We start from the raw sequence: 17,575 nt of genomic DNA, 5'->3' as shown, positions 1-17,575 counted from the left end.
ACTTAGCTAATAAATCTAAATCAATAATCCGGAGACAAGCAAAACTGGACCAAAATTTAAAGTATACATATAGGATTGCTAAAATGTGCTCATGTTACAAAACTGAAATTAAGCGTGAGCTAATATACCAACATCTGAGCTGTTAAGTAAGCAAGAACATAAGCACACAAACTTGCAATTAACAAATCATGAAGACAACAGAATGGCCATTAGCTGTCACACCACGGTGTGGCAAGGGAATCCATCTATTCGAAATTAGAGACAACGATCTGATCGAGCAAGCAAGCCCAGCTGCCTAGCTGCCACCATCTGCATTGCACGCACGTCCATCGCCTAGCACCCACTAATTAATTAATTAATCAATCAATTTAATTAGTCCTAACTCCTAACAACAATTAAATTTAAAAAAACTTCTCTGATCCGTTCATCAAATTTTCAATAGACGCACGTACACTAATCCAGATCTAATGTCGGCGTAATCAAGTAAATGCCTCCTCACGGCTTGTACTACATGTCGGGACGGTGTCGCCTGATGATAAGGATAATTACAAGTGTTCTTCAGGTTACGAAGCTGTGTAACTTAAATTAATTAACCCAAGTTGATTACTTCGATTGCTTAATTAACGAGCAGAGAAGAGCCATAGCTTTAAAAGAAGAGCCCTCGTGCACCATACGTACGTGTGTTCATGTACGTCATGGGCAAGATCTGACGGCTTCACATGCCTGTTCCGTTTGATCCGTTCGCCGTCAGTACGGCCGGCCTTGATCGATTCATCGACCGGTTTAGCTGGCATCACATTCACACACACATCGCTCAGATCTGATCCAATTCAAGACAGCTAATAAGGAAGAGTTAATTAGGACAACATTGTGAAGTTAACTAGTATTCCCTCCGTTTCACAATGTAAGTCATTTTAGCATTTTTCACATTTATATTTATACTGATAAATCTAGATATATATATCTATCTAGATTCATTAGCATCAATATGAATGTGGAAAATACTAGAATGACTTATACTGTGAAACGGAGGAAGTAGCGGTTAAGTAGGAAATTTGCATAGTGTAATGATCAGTAGCAGTACTTAAGTAATAATGCCGGCTGTCACAATTTTGGCACTGTCGGTTTTTGTCTCATTTTAGGAGACTGCTGGTATGATCAAGTGAACTGTTGAATGTGTAAGCGCCAGCTGGCCGGCTCATAGAAAATGGTAATTTCTATGTCCACAAATATAATTATTAAGTATTTAAGATGTTTGTTTTTTTCACAAATATAAACATTTCGTAGTATTATCTGTCATAATCTCTGTCATATCAATCATCTCCGATTAATTCTTTTTCCTACTTATTTTTTTTTGAATGACTCGCACGAGACGGTGCGAAGTTCTATTGATAGAGCAGGAAAAAATTACAAGATTACAACCCTAAAGGATCGTAACCAGGAAAAAGAAAAATATACCACCACCCACACACCGACAGCGCCAACACACAACCCGGGAGAAGGCTAGCACCGAATCGGCCGCCGCTAAGCGTGACCGACCGCCGCTAGACCAACAAAGGAACACAGACGAGATCGCCCCCTAGGGGATGCCAAAACGACGTCTTCAACAAGAGAAGCGACGGAAAACCGTTGCCGCCGTCCGTCGGGGCTCAAGGAGCCAAGACTGGGCTTTCGCCCGGCAACCACTTGTCACGCCCCGAACTAGCCCTGAACGGAACTAGCCCGTGACGCTCCAAATTAACCTGTTAATCGATACCAGTCCCAGAAAACAGTGCTGGTATCACAGGAAGACAGAATATCACATCAACAGAGGTCTCTTTATTACAGAGTAGGAGTACAGTCATGTTGGGCTGTGGACAGATCTCGAGCTCACAACTGCATTACAAAAGGGAAAGCGGAAGCCAAGACTTGGACCAATCATCACAAGCGCGACTTGGGAACTAGACCGAAACCCTAAAACTCATCGTAGCCGACTTGCTCCTGGAAGAACTCCTCGTCAGCGGGATCCACTTCATCTTCTTCAGCAACTGGGGGGGGATTATTTATATAGAGCAAGGGTGAGTACAGGAGTACTCAGCAAGCTATAGGAATTAAGTGTTTAATGCAGGCTTCAAAGGAAAGGCTGTTGTTTTTGCAATTGATTTTATTTAAATTCCTTTTTGAAACAACTAAGTGAGTGCTTCTCAAACGACACGGATGAGGTAGTGCGTCTTGTCCGGTCGGAGTATGTGCAATGTATCAATCTTTGAATTGATTCAAGGTTGGCACCCGGCCAACAACTTTCAAACGGCCACCCGGGCCTGGCTGATCCCATCAGCCGCAGATTTTACAGACATCGATCCCATTCCACAATAGCAATTTCACAAAGCAGTAGTCAAACAAAAACTACGCTAGGAATCACCTCACATCCGCCCATGACCGCGGGCACGGCTGTTCGAACAGTTTAGTAACCTCTGCAGAGGGGGTACACTTTACCCACACGACATTACTATCCCGGATCACCCAGCCCGTGCAGAACGGCCACGTCTGGAGACCTTGAGGCTTTCATGACAAGGCATTTCTGTACTCACCCTTGCTCTATATAAATAATCCCCCCCCAGTTGCTGAAGAAGATGAAGTGGATCCCGCTGACGAGGAGTTCTTCCAGGAGCAAGTCGGCTACGATGAGTTTTAGGGTTTCGGTCTAGTTCCCAAGTCGCGCCTGTGATGATTGGTCCAAGTCTTGGCTTCCGCTTTCCCTTTTGTAATGCAGTTGTGAGCTCGGGATCTGTCCGCAGCCCAACATGACTGTACTCCTACTCTGTAATAAAGAGACCTCTGTTGCTGTGATATTCTATCTTCCTGTGATACCAACACTGTTTCCTGGGACTGGTATCGATTAACAGGTTAATTTGGTGCGTCACGGGCTAGTTCCGTTCGGGGCGTGACAAGAGATGGTATCAGAGCACAGGTTTGGCCCTAGGGCGAAACCCGACGTTTAGGACGACCCTAAGGATACTAAGTTCAAAAACTACTTACGAAAAGCTAAGGCTTCTTTTTGCTTTCTTTATTTTCAGTAGTTTATTGCTAAAATGGTTACTGATCTTTTCTCCCTCTTTCAAAATTGTAGATGGCAGTGAATGCCAGCTTCAGTTCCCACGGTTTTGGTGAGGGTCACCACGTCGCTCAGCTTCGTGAACTCGCCCGCTTCCTTGGCTTCTCGTGTCCCGAGTACACAGGGTACTCTGTGGATCGTGTTCCCCCTCGTTGTGAGCTTTCGGTGTACCTTTACCCTCGTGGAGGTATACACGGGGCTGGCCTTCGCCCACACCACTTCACTGTGGCCAGGCCCACTCTCCAGATCGCGTACCAGGACTCCTGGACTGCACTTCGTCGCTTGGCCCACGATTACAGCCACCGCCTCGGGGGCTCTACCTTCCAGCAGCTCCCATGCCTTCCTTCTAGCTGCACTGACGCTAGGTACCCTTGCCTGTATAGCGAGTCTCAGCCTGTGCTGACTCGCATGGTTGAGCTTTCAGAGGCTCAGGCCACTTAGCACGACCTACTCCTTGAGGCTTACCGCTCCCTTGCACGCCGCTACGCTGCACTCGAGGCCCGCCTGGGCGAGGAGGGTGTCACCTCAGTTGACACTACCTCTTGGGACTCCGGTCGCCTTTGCCACGCCAGCCACCTGTCTTCCCACAGCTCCCGCGGCTCCGCTCGCACTCCTAGTGGGCCGCGCTCCCCCAGCTCGCGTGCGCCGTACTCTCCAGTGTACTCTCCCTACCCTCACCCAGTTAGCCTTTCCTACACTCCTGGTCACACCCCAGTCGCTTCCTCCCGCCGTGGCCCACGCTTTATCCGCACTGCGCGGAAGCGTGTTGTTGGTTCTCCCACTGTGTTCCGCTTCGACTACCCAGCTCCCCCACCGCCAGCAGCCCGTGCCGCTGCCGGCCCTCGACAGGTTCTGCCGGTCCCTTCGCGTGCGCCGATGTATGTTTCTTCGACTGAGGAGCCGACTACAGGAGGCAGCCAGGCAGGCGAGGAGTAGAGGAGGCAGTCTTCAGCAGCCGTCCGTGTGATAGGCCTTTTTGTTCCGCCGCCAACTCTTTTGGAGTCGTGGTGAGGTAGTGCGTGCGTGTGTTTGATGTGGGAGTTGTTTGGTAGTCTAGTTCTCCTAGGTGGTGTGCGTATAGTCAAGCTCGGCGTAGCTCTGTGACTTGTCCACACCCGTTGTATGATTTGAGAAATCCAGTTTATGCCTAGTGTGTGGTATCTGAGTTATTATTTTGCTTCTTGTCTTCCTTAAGTGCTTATCTGATTCTTACCTCGCCCTCTTCTGGGAGTTTAGATGGCTAGCCGTCCCCGCCGTGCTGCCCGTGCACCAGCCCGCTTCGGTTTTGAGGAAGGAAGAGTTGAGCCAGAAGCAAATCATGAATCAGCTAATGAGCAGTCTCACCACAGCAACCGTTTGCACCGTACTGCTTCCCGCAATGCAGAAGTTGAGCAACCCCACCGTAGCAACCGCTCGCATCGCACAGTTTCCCGTAATGCAGAAGTGGAACAGTCTCACCGCTCTCACCGCACTGCTAGTCACAATTCTGGAGAAGAACGCATTCCTTCCCCACCCCATGTTGAAAACAACATGCAGCACTTGATGGCAGTTCAGACACAAATCTTGCAAGGATTAGCCACAGCCATAGCCGGCTTTCAGCATAATGCGCATGGAAATGGCCACCCCCACATGGGCAACAATAGATCCAAGCTGACAGACTTTCTGAGGTCTCGTCTGCTAGAGTTCTCTCAGACCGTCGAGCCCGTTGAGGCTGACGATTGGCTGAAGGATGTTGAGAGAAAACTTAACTTAGTGCAGTGTACTCCTGTTGAGAAGACGCTCTATGCCTCTCACCAGCTAAGAGGACCTGCCGCTGATTGGTGGGAAAACTACTACAACGCTCATCCTGACCCCACTAACATTGCTTGGGATGAGTTTACTACGGCTTTCCGTGCAGCTCATGTGCCTGAAAGCACCATTGATATGAAGAAAGAGGAATTTAACAGGCTTAACCAAGGCAACAACAGTGTCAATGAGTACTTAAGTGAGTTCAACAAGTTGGCTCGATATGCCCCTGAAGAAGTGGACACCGATAAGAAGAAGATCAGGAAGTTCTTAAAGGGAATTGCAGTTGGAATGAGACTCCAGTTGCTTGCTCATGACTTCCCCACTTTTCAGCACATGATCAACAAGGCACTTCTACTTGAGGATGCCAGAAAAGAGGCTACCAAAGAATATGAGAAACGCAAGTCTAACCATCAGGGGAATTCTTCCCGAGGCGCACCTCGCCCTCGCCTTGGTCAGCCGATGCAGTATCACCAGTCGGTCACTCAGGCTAACCGCCAGCCAGGCTATGCCCCTCGTCCTCAGATGAACCGTTCGGCACCTCAGCCGCAGCAGCGTACCCCAAGTGGCAATACTGCGCCAAACAGTGTTACCTCTTTCAAGTCACCAGCAGGACTGTCAGCCGTACAGTGTTTCCGGTGCGACAAGATGGGTCACTATGCCATACAGTGCCCTCAGAATCCTACCAACACCAACTCAGGGCATGCTAATGGCAGCACTGCCAGAACTCCTACTCCAGCAGCAGCTCAGTCTCGTCCTAACTCTCAGGCAAGTGGACAAGTTTCTCGTGCTTCCAACAACTTCGGTCGAGGCCGGGTGAACCACATTCAAGCTGAGACCGCTCAGGATGCTCCAGACGTTGTGATGGGTATGTTCTCGTCAACTCCGTACCCGCAATAGTTCTGTTTGATTCAGGAGCTTCCCATTCTTTCATATCGCAAGCTTTTGTGAAAAGAAATGGTTGGAAAACCCAAAATTTGCGAGTACCAATGATAGTACATTCCCCTGGAAGGGAAATAAGGGCAACTAAAATATGCCCGGAAGTTAACCTTAGAATTGAGGAAGTTGACTTCCTAGCCAAATCGATAGTCCTAGACTCGCAAAGCTTGAACATCATCCTAGGGATGGATTGGTTGGCTAAGCACAAAGGACAGATAGATTGTGCCGAAAGGTCCATCACTTTGCAAGGACCTGGAGGAAAGCAAGTTCGCTTTACCCCTAACACCCTTACCGCAAGTCGGTCTATCCTAACAAGTTTGCAAGCCATTCCCTTGGAATCAGTGCCCATAGTCTGTGAATATCCCGACGTATTTCCAGAAGAATTAACGGGTATGCCACCAGACCGAGAGATTGAGTTCGCCATAGAACTGGCACCAGGCACCGCACCAATTGCAAAAAGACCCTACCGAATGGCAGCTAATGAATTAGCAGAAGTCAAAAGGCAGAATTGGAGAGTAAAGGTTATGTGCGACCTAGCTCATCCCCTTGGGGAGCTCCAGTGCTTCTGGTTAAGAAAAAGGATGGCTCTGAGAGAATGGTAATTGACTAGGGATGAAAACGGAGCGGATACGGACGGATAATGCTCATACCATATTCGTTTTCATATTTTTTACCGGATACGAAAACGAATACGGATAGCTCGAATACGGAAACAAATACGGATTATCTCGAATACGAATAAGAATCGAATATGATCGGACACGAATACAGAAACAAATTTTTCTCGGAACACGAAAACCAACTCAACTTCTAATGGAAACAAATATCAACATATATAATTAGCTCATTTTATATAAAATGAGGTATAATTTATAAATATTTTTTAAAATTTAAATAATATTAATAGTATGGACTAGTGTTAAGAGATAAACTACTATTAAAATCTATAAAGGTATATTGAAGGTTATAGAGTTAGAAAGAAATGGGGTATGTCTCATGGGTCCTGCGGATATCCGAATAGCACTGTTCACCGGATATCCGAATTATTATCCGTATCCGACTGAAACCCTGGTACCATATTCGTATTCGTATCCGGGAGAAAATATCCGTATTCGTATCCGTATCCGAACTATCCGAGAATTATCCGATCTGAAAGGTATCCGTATCCGTTTTTGTCCGGAGCGGACGGAAACTATCCGCTCCGTTTTCATCCCTATAATTGACTATAGAGCCCTGAATGAAGTAACTATAAAAAACAAGTACCTGCTGCCACGGATTGACGATCTGTTCGATCAACTTGAAGGAGCAAAAGTTTTCTCTAAAATTGACCTAAGATCAGGTTACCACCAGTTGAAAATCGGATCTGAAGATATCCCGAAGACCGCTTTCTCAACGCGCTATGGTCTGTATGAGTTCACAGTGATGTCTTTCGGACTCACCAATGCTCCAGCATTCTTCTTGAACCTGATGAACAAGGTCTTCATGGAATACCTGGACCAGTTTGTTGTGGTATTCATCGATGACATCCTGATATACTCCAAGAATGAGGAAGAACATGCTGAACACCTGAGACTGATAATGGAAAAGCTCAGGGATCATCAACTATTCGCTAAGTTCTCGAAATGCGAATTCTGGTTGGACCGAGTAGCATTTCTTGGACACGTGATCTCCTCCAATAGTGTCGAAGTAGACCCCAGCAAGGTTGAAGCCGTACTTGCTTGGAATCCGCCCAAGAATGTGTCAGAGATCCGCAGTTTCCTTGGCCTAGCTGGATATTATCGAAGATTCATCGAAGGGTTCTCTAAGCTAGCCAGACCTATGACCGAGTTGTTAAAAAGGGAAAAGAAGTTTGAATGGTCAACAGCCAGTGAAGACAGCTTTCAGGAAATGAAGAAAAGGTTGCCATTGCCCCAGTTCTCACCTTGCCAGATATACGAAAGGATTTCAAAATCTTCTGTGATGCATCAAGACAAGGCTTGGGATGTGTCCTAATGCAAGAGCGAAGGGTTGTGGCCTATGCATCTAGGCAGCTTATGCCTCATGAAGTCAACTATCCTACCCATGACTTGAGTTAGCAGCCGTGGTTCATGCTCTTAAGATCTGGCGGCACTATTTAATCGGGAACAGATGTGAAGTATACACCGATCATAAAAGTCTTAAGTACATCTTCACTCAGACCGAGTTAAATATGAGGCAGAGAAGATGGTTGGAACTAATCAAGGATTACGATCTTGGAATTCATTACCATCCCGGTAAAGCTAATGTGGTCGCTAATGCACTAAGTCGCAAGACCTATTGCAATGCAGCTCAAATATGGCCAGAAAGATGATGAAGGGATAAAAGAGTTAATAAAAAGAATACAGGAGAAGAAGTACACCGATTTCTCCATAGACGATCAAGGCACAGTTTGGTGCGGTCCACGCATCTATATACCGGCCAAGAAGGAGTTAAGGGACCTCATTTTAAAGGAAGCTCATGAGTCCGCCTACTCCATCCATCCGGGAAGTACGAAGATGTACCAGGATATCAAGGCATATTTCTGGTGGGCTGGAATGAAGCGAGATGTCGCGGAATATGTGGCCCTTTGTGACATTTGCCAGAGAGTCAAAGCAGAGCATCAGAGGCCAGCTGGTCTGCTGCAACCCCTACCGATTCCCGAGTGGAAATGGGAAGAGATCGGAATGGATTTCATCACCGGTTTGCCAAGAACCCCTAGCGGGTATGACTCCATCTGGGTAATCGTGGATCGACTCACGAAATCAGCTCATTTCGTGCCAGTGAAAACTACCTTTGATGGAAAGAAATTGGCAGGACTCTACATGACCCATGTCGTATGTAGATTTGGTTGTCCCAAGAAGATTGTGTCAGATCGAGGCACTCAGTTCACCTCAAGGTTCTGGAAGTAGTTGCATGAAGCTCTCGGAACCGATTTAAATTTCAGTACAGCTTACCATCCGTAGACCGATGGTCAGACAGAAAGAGTAAATCAGACTCTAGAAGACATGCTTCGTGCGTGTGCCCTGGATTTCGAAGGCACTTGGGATCGTTGTTTGCCGTATGCTGAGTTCTCATACAACAACAGTTATCAGGCCAGCATTCAGATGTCGCCGAATGAGGCAATGTTCGGAAGAAAGTGCCGCACTCCCTTGTGCTGAATGAGGTTGGCGAAGCACTGGTGTTCGGTCCTGATGTACTCAAGGCAGCAGAAGAACAAGTTAAATTGATCCGAGAACGCTTGAAGACAGCTCCGAACCGACAGAAGAATTATGCTGACAATCGGAGGCGTGATCTTGAGTTCGAGAAAGGAGATCATGTGTACCTACGGGTATCACCTCTCCGCGGTATGAGGAGGTTTGGGATGTCCGGCAAGTTAGCACCCCACTACATCGGCCCCTACCTCATAACCGCCAGACGTGGCGAAGTAGCTTATCAGCTTGAGTTACCTGAAGGTCTCGCAGATGTGCACAATGTGTTTCACGTGTCTCAGTTGAAGAAATATCTTCGTGTTCCAGAAGAACAAGTTCCCCTAGGCAATATCGAGCTGGAAAAGAATCTGACCTACAAAGAAAGACCGATCAGAGTTCTTGAAGAGGCAGAACGTCAGACTCGACCAAAGACCATCAAGTTCTACAAGGTTCAGTGGAGCAACCATTCCGAAGATGAAGCAACCTGGGAACGAGAAGATCATCTCCGCGCCGAGTTTCCGGAGCTGCTCCCTTATGTGCTGAATCTCGGGGTCGAGATTCTTGTTATGGGGTTGGTCTGTAGCGCCCGTTCCGTCGTGGCGCCTAGCGGGAAAATTTAAATTCAAAAAAAACTAATTGCGAAATCTGTTTCTTTGCTTGTTGTCAGTCTCCGTGCCAATCCCTGATCTCGAATCCCCGATCTATCGTCAAATTCAAATTGCGAATCCAAATCCCTGATCTCTATCGCCGACCGCCGCCATCACGTGTGCCGGAGGAGCCGGTGCGCGCTAGGACGCGGAAGGGGACTCCGGGCGCTCGTCTTCTTCCTCTTCCCCGGCCCGAGGCCGGAGAGATCACTCCCGTGCTGTCGGCCTCTCGTCACAGCACCCCGTTTCGTCTCGGTAGGGCATCTCCCCGTTCTCCCTCCTCGTTCCTCCTCTTCCCCTTAGTTTTCGGTAGAAGCTTGTATAGCCTCCCCGTAGCTAGCTGGCGCCGCCCCGACCGCTGCCGCCGCTCGCTGTGTGCTCGCCGCCGTCACCGCCCGTGCTCCGTAGCACCCGCACGTTGCTGGCCTCTCTCGTAGTGTCTTCGTCCAATCCGACGCTAGAAACGGATTCCCGGAGTCGCGTAGATGCTCTAGCTCGCCCGAATCGATCTCCCGTCGCGCCGTCGCTGTTTCCCCCTTCCCTCGCCGCCGGTTGCCGCCGCCACAATCCACCGCCGTCGAGCCCCCTCCGGCGAATCCGAGCCGTTGGCTCGTCTCCCCTCGTCCCGTGCAACCTCCCGGTGCGCTCGCCCTTGCCTGCATCGCTGTAGATCGCCCCGCCGATCGCCGCCGCCATCCGCCGTCCGTTCCGGCCAACGTCGTCGTCTTCCTCCCGCCGACCCGCGTGGCAGCCACGTAGGCGCCACGTCGGCGCCACCTCGGCCGTGACCGGGTCAAGCTGACCCCGGTCCGCCGCTCCCCTCCGCCCCGCTCGTGCACGCGGTCCACCGCGAGCCGTGAGGCTGCGCGTGGGCCCGCCGCAACCGCACCCACCGCGAGTCGCGCGCGTGCACCGCGTCCCTCCCCCAAACCCTAGTGCGCGCTGCGTGCTCCCTCCGCACGGTGAACTGTGTCACCGACAAGCGGGTCCCACTCGGGACCACGCGAGGTGAGCCCGGCCCACCGGCTCCCTCTCTCCTCCCCTCCCGCGCGTGCCTTGGGCCGCCTTCTTGGGCCGGTCGGCCCATTAAGCTCGGCCGAGCCGCCCCTTTCTCTCGGGCCGCGCCCTAGCTGCCCGAGGAAAGTCTGTTTCCCCTCCCTCTTTTCTCTTTTTCAAAAGGGTTTAATTAAATCATTTTTCCTTTAGACCAAAAATCCAATAATCTTAGAAATTCAATATCTTCTCAACCGTATGTCCGTTTGACTCCGTTCAACTTCCAAAATTCCTCAAATCTCGAGATCTGTTTAAAGGCACGTTTAGAGGTCAATAATAGGGCTTTATTTTCGCCGTTTGTTGAGTTGTCCCGTTTCGCGTGTAGTTTCGGAGCCCGAAGACCTGCAGTGCGAGGATTTCGAGGATCAAGCTCAAGATCTCGAGCAAGGCAAGTCACCTTTGATCATCTTGCACCTATAATTTAAATCTAAGTATTTCTTTTTCGCAAATATTGCATGAATAGGTTTAACACAAGTATTTCGGCCGCGGCTTGCGAGATAGCCTGCCGGCCCCAATCCTAATTGCTGCAATTACCCTCCTTGAATTATTGAACACTTAGACCTCCTTTGTCGACTGTTGTGCTTCGATGCATGGGCCTTCGGGCTCGAGCATCGGAACACTTCCCTTCAAATTTAAAATATCCAATGATGGGTAAAACTTGGGGTTTTACAAAAGATTTGGAAAACCCGACACCTGGGTCGGTGCTTGCAAACTAAATGAATTTCCAAAACCGCAGACCGGAGGACGTACCGGGAGTACGGTTTCCCGCTCTTGCACTTAAGGACCGTTTCCTTGGAATTTCATCCAAACATAAGACAAGTGCGACCACATGGGTGGAATGGGACACCCCTGGCTGAGTAATTAGATTATCGGGGGAACCATGATGCCAAGAGACATGTGGATTCAACGGGGTAGTGCCGGGGAGAACCCCCGGGCTTCCTGGCACAGTATGGTCTGGGACCTAACCTGATGTCGGTCTGGGACCCCTCTCGTTGGCATATGGTGAACCTGTGTCGGCTTTCGAAATGCCTTGTCATGAAAGCCTCAAGGTCTCCAGACGTGGCCGTTCTGCACGGGCTGGGTGATCCGGGATAATAATGTCGTGTGGGTAAAGTGTACCCCCTCTGCAGAAGTTACTAAACTGTTCGAACAGCCGTGCCCGCGGTCATGGGCGGATGTGAGGTGATTCCTAGCGTAGTTTTTGTTTGACTACTGCTTTGTGAAATTGCTGTTGTGGAATGGGATCGATGTTTGTAAAATCTGCGGCTGATGGGATCAGCCAGGCCCGGGTGGCCGTTTGAAAGTTGTTGGCCGGGTGCCAAGCTTTAATCAATTCAAAGAGTGATACATTGCACATACTCCGACGGAGCACACAGCGAGCGGCGGCAGCGGTCGGGGCGGCGCCAGCTAGCTACGGGGAGGCTATACAAGCTTCTACCGAAAACTAAGGGGAAGAGGAGGAACGAGGAGGGAGAACGGGGAGATGCCCTACCGAGACAAGGCGGGGCGCTGTGACGAGAGGCCGACGGCACGGGAGTGATCTCTCCGGCCTCGGGCCAGGGAAGAGGAAGAAGACGAGCGCCCGGAGTCCCCTTCCGCATCCTAGCGCGCACCGGCTCCTCCGGCACACGTGACGGCGGCGGTCGGCGATAGAGAGACAGAGGGGATGGCAATGGCGTGGTGGAGCGAGGGAGAATGGGAGAGGGAAAGGAAGAGAGGGCGCCTTGGTTTAATAGGAGGGCAATGTCTGTTTGGAAACCGACCTAGGGCGGTCAAGGAGCGAGCTGGCGCTCGGCGTTCGCGGCCAAAACGGCGACAGGGAGGACGACGCCGGCGGGGAGAAAAAGGAAGAAAAGGAAGGGGGAAAGGAGACTTGCCTCTTGCCACTTTGGGAAAAGAAGGAAGGAGAGAGAGGGCGACGAGGCAGTGGGAAGAGGAGCTCTGCCTCCAATCCTTGGGAGCATGCGCGGTGGTGGCGGGGCCGGGTCGTGACGACGGCGATGACGGCGGGGGCGGTTTGGAAGGGCGCGGCTACAGGGCGGTAGGCTCTGACGGCGGCGGCGACTGGCCGGTCAGCCACCACGGCGCGCGCGCGCGGGAAGCAACGGCGCGGGGGATTCAAAACTCGGGGGCGGGGCTCGCCGGGGAGAGAGAGAAGGGGAGTGGGAGAGTGAGAGAACGAGAGAGCGGAGAGAGAGAGATGGCGCTCGGCTTGGCGTCGGCTCACGCGCACGCGCGTGCGACGCACGTGCGGGGCGAGGGAGAGGAGGGCTGAGGGAGGGAGAAAGAGAGAGATGGGCTGAGAGGAAATCGGCCCACCAAACCTGGAGGAGGCAAAATAGACTTTTGCGGAGGAATTTGATTTGGGAAGGATTTGGATTAGGAATTTGAATTTGACGATATATCGGGGATTCGAGATCAGGGATTGGCACGGAGACTGACAACAAGCAAAGAAACAGATTTCGCAATTAGTTTTTTTTGAATTTAAATTTTCCCGTTAGGCGCCACGACGGAACGGGCGCTACACCACTCTTGAGGGGTGAGACAGCACGACAACGCCCTCAGGAAGGGGAATTAACCATCGCTGTCGGTCCGGCTAAGGCCAGGCTAGGTTTTCACCCGCCGCTCACCATCTGCGAATCCACGGCTGACGCACCGATGCTCCACCACCACTCAAGCTCTGCCGACATGTGGAACCCCTGCACCGGCGTCCCCCGCCGGCCAGCCTTCGTGCGCCGAAGACCGCGCTACACCCACCGGCAGCTCCTCCTCACACCGAGGTCACCTCCTCCATCGCCAGCTGCGCCTCTTGCGCCAAGCCGGCCTCCTCCACCGGACGCGCCTCTCGCGCCAACCCGGCCTCCCTCCATCGGCCGCGCCTCTCGCGCCAACCCGGCCTCCAGCTCCGCCGCCCGCGCCTCTCGCGCCGAGCCGGCCTCCGCTGCCATCGGCTGCGCCTCTCTGCGCTAAGCCGGTCTCCGACCCCTCCTCCAAACGATGCCACGCCGGCCAGATGCAACCGTCTGCCACACCCTCGGCTAGCTGTCCGAAGCCACCATGCCTCCGGTGACCGTGGTCACCGCCACCGTAGCCGCTGCTGCCGAACACCCAGCCACCTCTCCATCACCATCCTCACCTCCTCCGCCACGGCAGCCACGTCCACGGTCGCCACGGCCATCGCCGCAAGCCGTCCGCTGTCGCAGCCTGCAGCCACCAGCACCTGCTGTCGCCGCCCGCGAGCTCCATGTCGTCGGTCTCTATGACGCCCTCCCGCTACCGCACGACGCTGGCCTCCAATAGCCACACGTTGCCGGCCTCCACGACGCCTGCACGGCAGGCCTCGCCACCTACGAGGCCGCACGACCGCCTCCACGACGCCTCGACCACCACGGCCGCTGCCTCGCCAGCCCGCCGCCGCAGTCGATGACGCCACAGCCGCCGCCGTCGTCACTGCCGCCGTCGGCAGCAGCAGCCACCGCTAGCCAGATCTAGCTAGAGGCGTCGTTGCCTCCTCCCGCATCGCTGGCGTCACCACTGGCTCTCGCAGCACCTCCACCGCCGCATCCGTCGTCTGGCTGCGCCGCCGTGCTCGGCTACCGGAGGCAGCTCCGGCAGCGTCTCCCGTCAGGTCGTCGCCGCTAGGTCACGCCAGGTCGCCGCCGCCCAAACCCACCGCCAAACCTCGCCGCCGAGCTGCCAGGACGCCGCCGCCCGTCGTTGGGGGACCGGATCCGGGCACCACGGCACCGGATCTGGACGCCGCCGGTCGGCGCCGACGCCATGCCCTGAGCTCGTGCCGTGCCGACGTCCCGACCGTCTTGGCCGCGAGCGAGGGAGAGAGAGTCCCGCCGCCGCCATCCTTGCAGCCGCCCGGCTTTGCCGGCGGCGGCTCGGGTGGCGGCGAGGCTGGGGAGGGGAGGAGAAGGGCGGGGACGACGCGGCTTGTTCGCCGCCCGCGTCGCCCCCGGGACAGGGACCGGGCGTGGATGAGATTTTTACCTTTATGAGTTGATTTTTTTCCTAATTATTAATAATGTAACGAGGAGAGCATCAAAGTTTTTTATTATCTACATTAATCTCTGTTAAATAATATAGAAATGTTTTTATTTGTAAAAAGATGGAGTACTTAATTGAGAGTTTATTTCTTTATTGCATCAAAATTCCTGAAGTTGATTAATATGCGATTTGACTGCTAATTAAGGTCGACATCAACATACTACATAAATTAGTATTCGTACGATTTTGGTGGAAAAGAAGTGGAAATTATAATCTTCGCTAATTGAGCTTCAACTGCTGCAAATATTTGAATTTGGACCCTAGCTAGCTAGAGGGAAACAAGAGGATACAACCATGTATTGCGATCGACCCAGCCTTAGCTCGTCTTTGTTGACCAGTTTAATTACCTGGTAATAATACACTTTCACACTTCCACAGCTAATATTATTACTAGTAATAATACACTTTCCCAGCTAACCATTTGTTTTCCCTCATCCTTCCTGATATAAGTTACTATTACATCCTATAAAAAAAAGTAACTATTACCTCCGTTTTTAAATATACAACATGATAAACTTTTGGATAAAACATTTGACTATTAATCTTATTTTTTTTGAAAATATCATTTGTATTTTACAGTACTAAAGATGTAATTTTTTAGCATATTTTATTTTTTTATGACTATTCAAATTGAGATTAACAACGTCATGTGTTTAAATAAGAGCACACACCTACTACTTCAGTTGCTATCGATGAATCTATCCTACTTATCGCCTTCGCTTTCTCAAACCTTTTCCACCGTTAGTCTTCGAGGAAGAAGGAGATGAGACGGCGACTTTTGCTTAATCTGCACGAAGACTTTTGTGAAACTTCCGACGAAACCCGAGGACAGGTCAAGTACGGCCTGCACGGCACAGCACGTACCAACTCGGGCCTTTTACGGTCACGACTTGCACCAATCGATCAACGTGGGCCGCATATCAGCCCAATCACTGTTCCGAACAAGCCATTTCGGCGACCCAAATAGTATGGGCCACACGTAGGCCGCATCACCTTTCCGGCCCAGATTGGTTGGGCCGCACGGAGGCCGCAGTATCCGTTCCGACCTAACCAGTATGGGCCTCAAGTAGGCCACGCTACCGTTCCGGTCCGGCTCATTTATGTTGGGCCGGCAGCTCGAAGGCCTGAAACTGCGAAGGTGTCTTCACCATCTTCTTCCCCCAGCACGGACGCTCGGAGAAGACTCCGAGCTCGCCGGAGAACGACGAGATCGCGTCTCGTCTCGCCGGACGGCGAGAAGGCAAGGCGCCTCCGATCTGTACAAGAAATTTTGCCGCATTTTCTCATCAACAGCTAAGCTAGCACCGAACCTATAGGACCTGGTTGGGGAGCTTAAAATTATGAGAAGCAACTGATTGGTAGACACCTTATGAGAATATAAAAAAACTGAAATTCCATTTTCTATCTTCTATTTTATTTTATGAATTTTTAACTATAGTTTCTAAGAATCTAATGAGAAGTTAATTAGCTTGGGAAACTTCTAATTCTGAAAAAAGCTATAGCTTTCAAAAGCTCCTCGAACGGCCCTATGTTCGTGTAATTGCGAATGTGATAACTTGGTGTATAGCTGGGTGGCTGGCAATGGCCTGGAGAGGTTATCCTCATCCACGAATTAATCCACTTCTTTTTTGAAAGGAATTAATCCACTTGGGAATCTCAACGCCATCACTGCAGCGCTAGTGCTTAGCCAGGTAGGATCGCCGTCACAAGCGTAGGATCGGATCTCCGGCCATGGATGATCTTGCCATCTAGCTCGGAGAGTGGGCAATTCACCACCAGCTGAGTAGCTGACACCTGGAAATTAGAATGATGATTCCTTCAACTGTGTTGCAGAAATTGCATCTGCTAAAATGTTTTTGAGGTGTTTGTGAGTGGCTCATTGGGATCTCGACAGCCAGATATGCAAAATTATAAGTGGCCTGGTCACTGATTTTTGTCAACTTGCTATAAACTTTCTCAGGCCGCATGATGAACACGGTTGACCAGAATTCGCATATACCTGGCCCATCCATCCTAGTGGCCACCAGCCCGAATTCCGTTATCACCTAAGAAATCTAATTATGATTGCGCACAAAGAAAGTGTAATTAGGCAAATTAGCTGAGAGAGAAACAGGTTATGGTCGAGATTCTTGAGCACTTAGCCAGCGATAGCTGACCATATTTCTTCTCAACTCTCTCTGGCCTGTAGATTGTCATAATCTGCTTTTACCTTTTGTCGATCCAGAAGCTGACCAGAGAAAGAAGAAGTTCAGCGATATCTGTCAGGCACTCGATCCAACAGCTATAAGACATAGTACTCTACATCATGCACAAAGTAGGAGCAAGATGAAACCACCTAAGAGGCCAAAAAAATGCATAAGAAATAAAATTTTGACTATCTATAATTCCTTAATTACATTGGTCATTCTTGACAAGAAAAAATTCAGCAGTACAAAACAGTACAAATGTGACGGATGGTCACAAGAAATTGTGCCCAACACGTCAGCAAATACGGAGATCTTGGGATGCCAACCTTCCATGCTGAGCAGCAATATCACCATCATCTACTGCTACTCTACATCATCACTACATAAGTAGCTAGGTTTAATTGGGCATTGGGCCTCTTATCTGAGATAAAGTTTCATGTCATAGATTGTTAGGTAGGTACCCAATTGCATTAGTGTGGGCGTCAAGGAAAAAAAGACTTTCTTTTCCGTGTGATTTCAGACTTCCAGTGCTCCATGATTAAAGACGCAACACGGAGCTCGGATCCCTCACTGTACGCACCTGGCCTCGCTCCAAGTCGCAACTATTTATTCTGACCATATCATTGCGAC

General features: G+C 50.6%; 1 pseudogene; it reads right to left on the bottom strand.

The window, feature by feature from the left end:
- Positions 1–13,163: 13,163 nt before the first annotated feature.
- Positions 13,164–14,674, bottom strand: LOC9270971 (uncharacterized; annotated as a pseudogene).
- Between the last annotated feature and the right edge of the window lie 2,901 nt (positions 14,675–17,575).

This window comes from Oryza sativa, chromosome 7 (genome assembly GCF_034140825.1).
Source record: "Oryza sativa Japonica Group chromosome 7, ASM3414082v1".
Lineage (NCBI taxonomy): Eukaryota > Viridiplantae > Streptophyta > Magnoliopsida > Poales > Poaceae > Oryza > Oryza sativa.
This window is presented reverse-complemented; position numbering and strand designations above follow the sequence as displayed.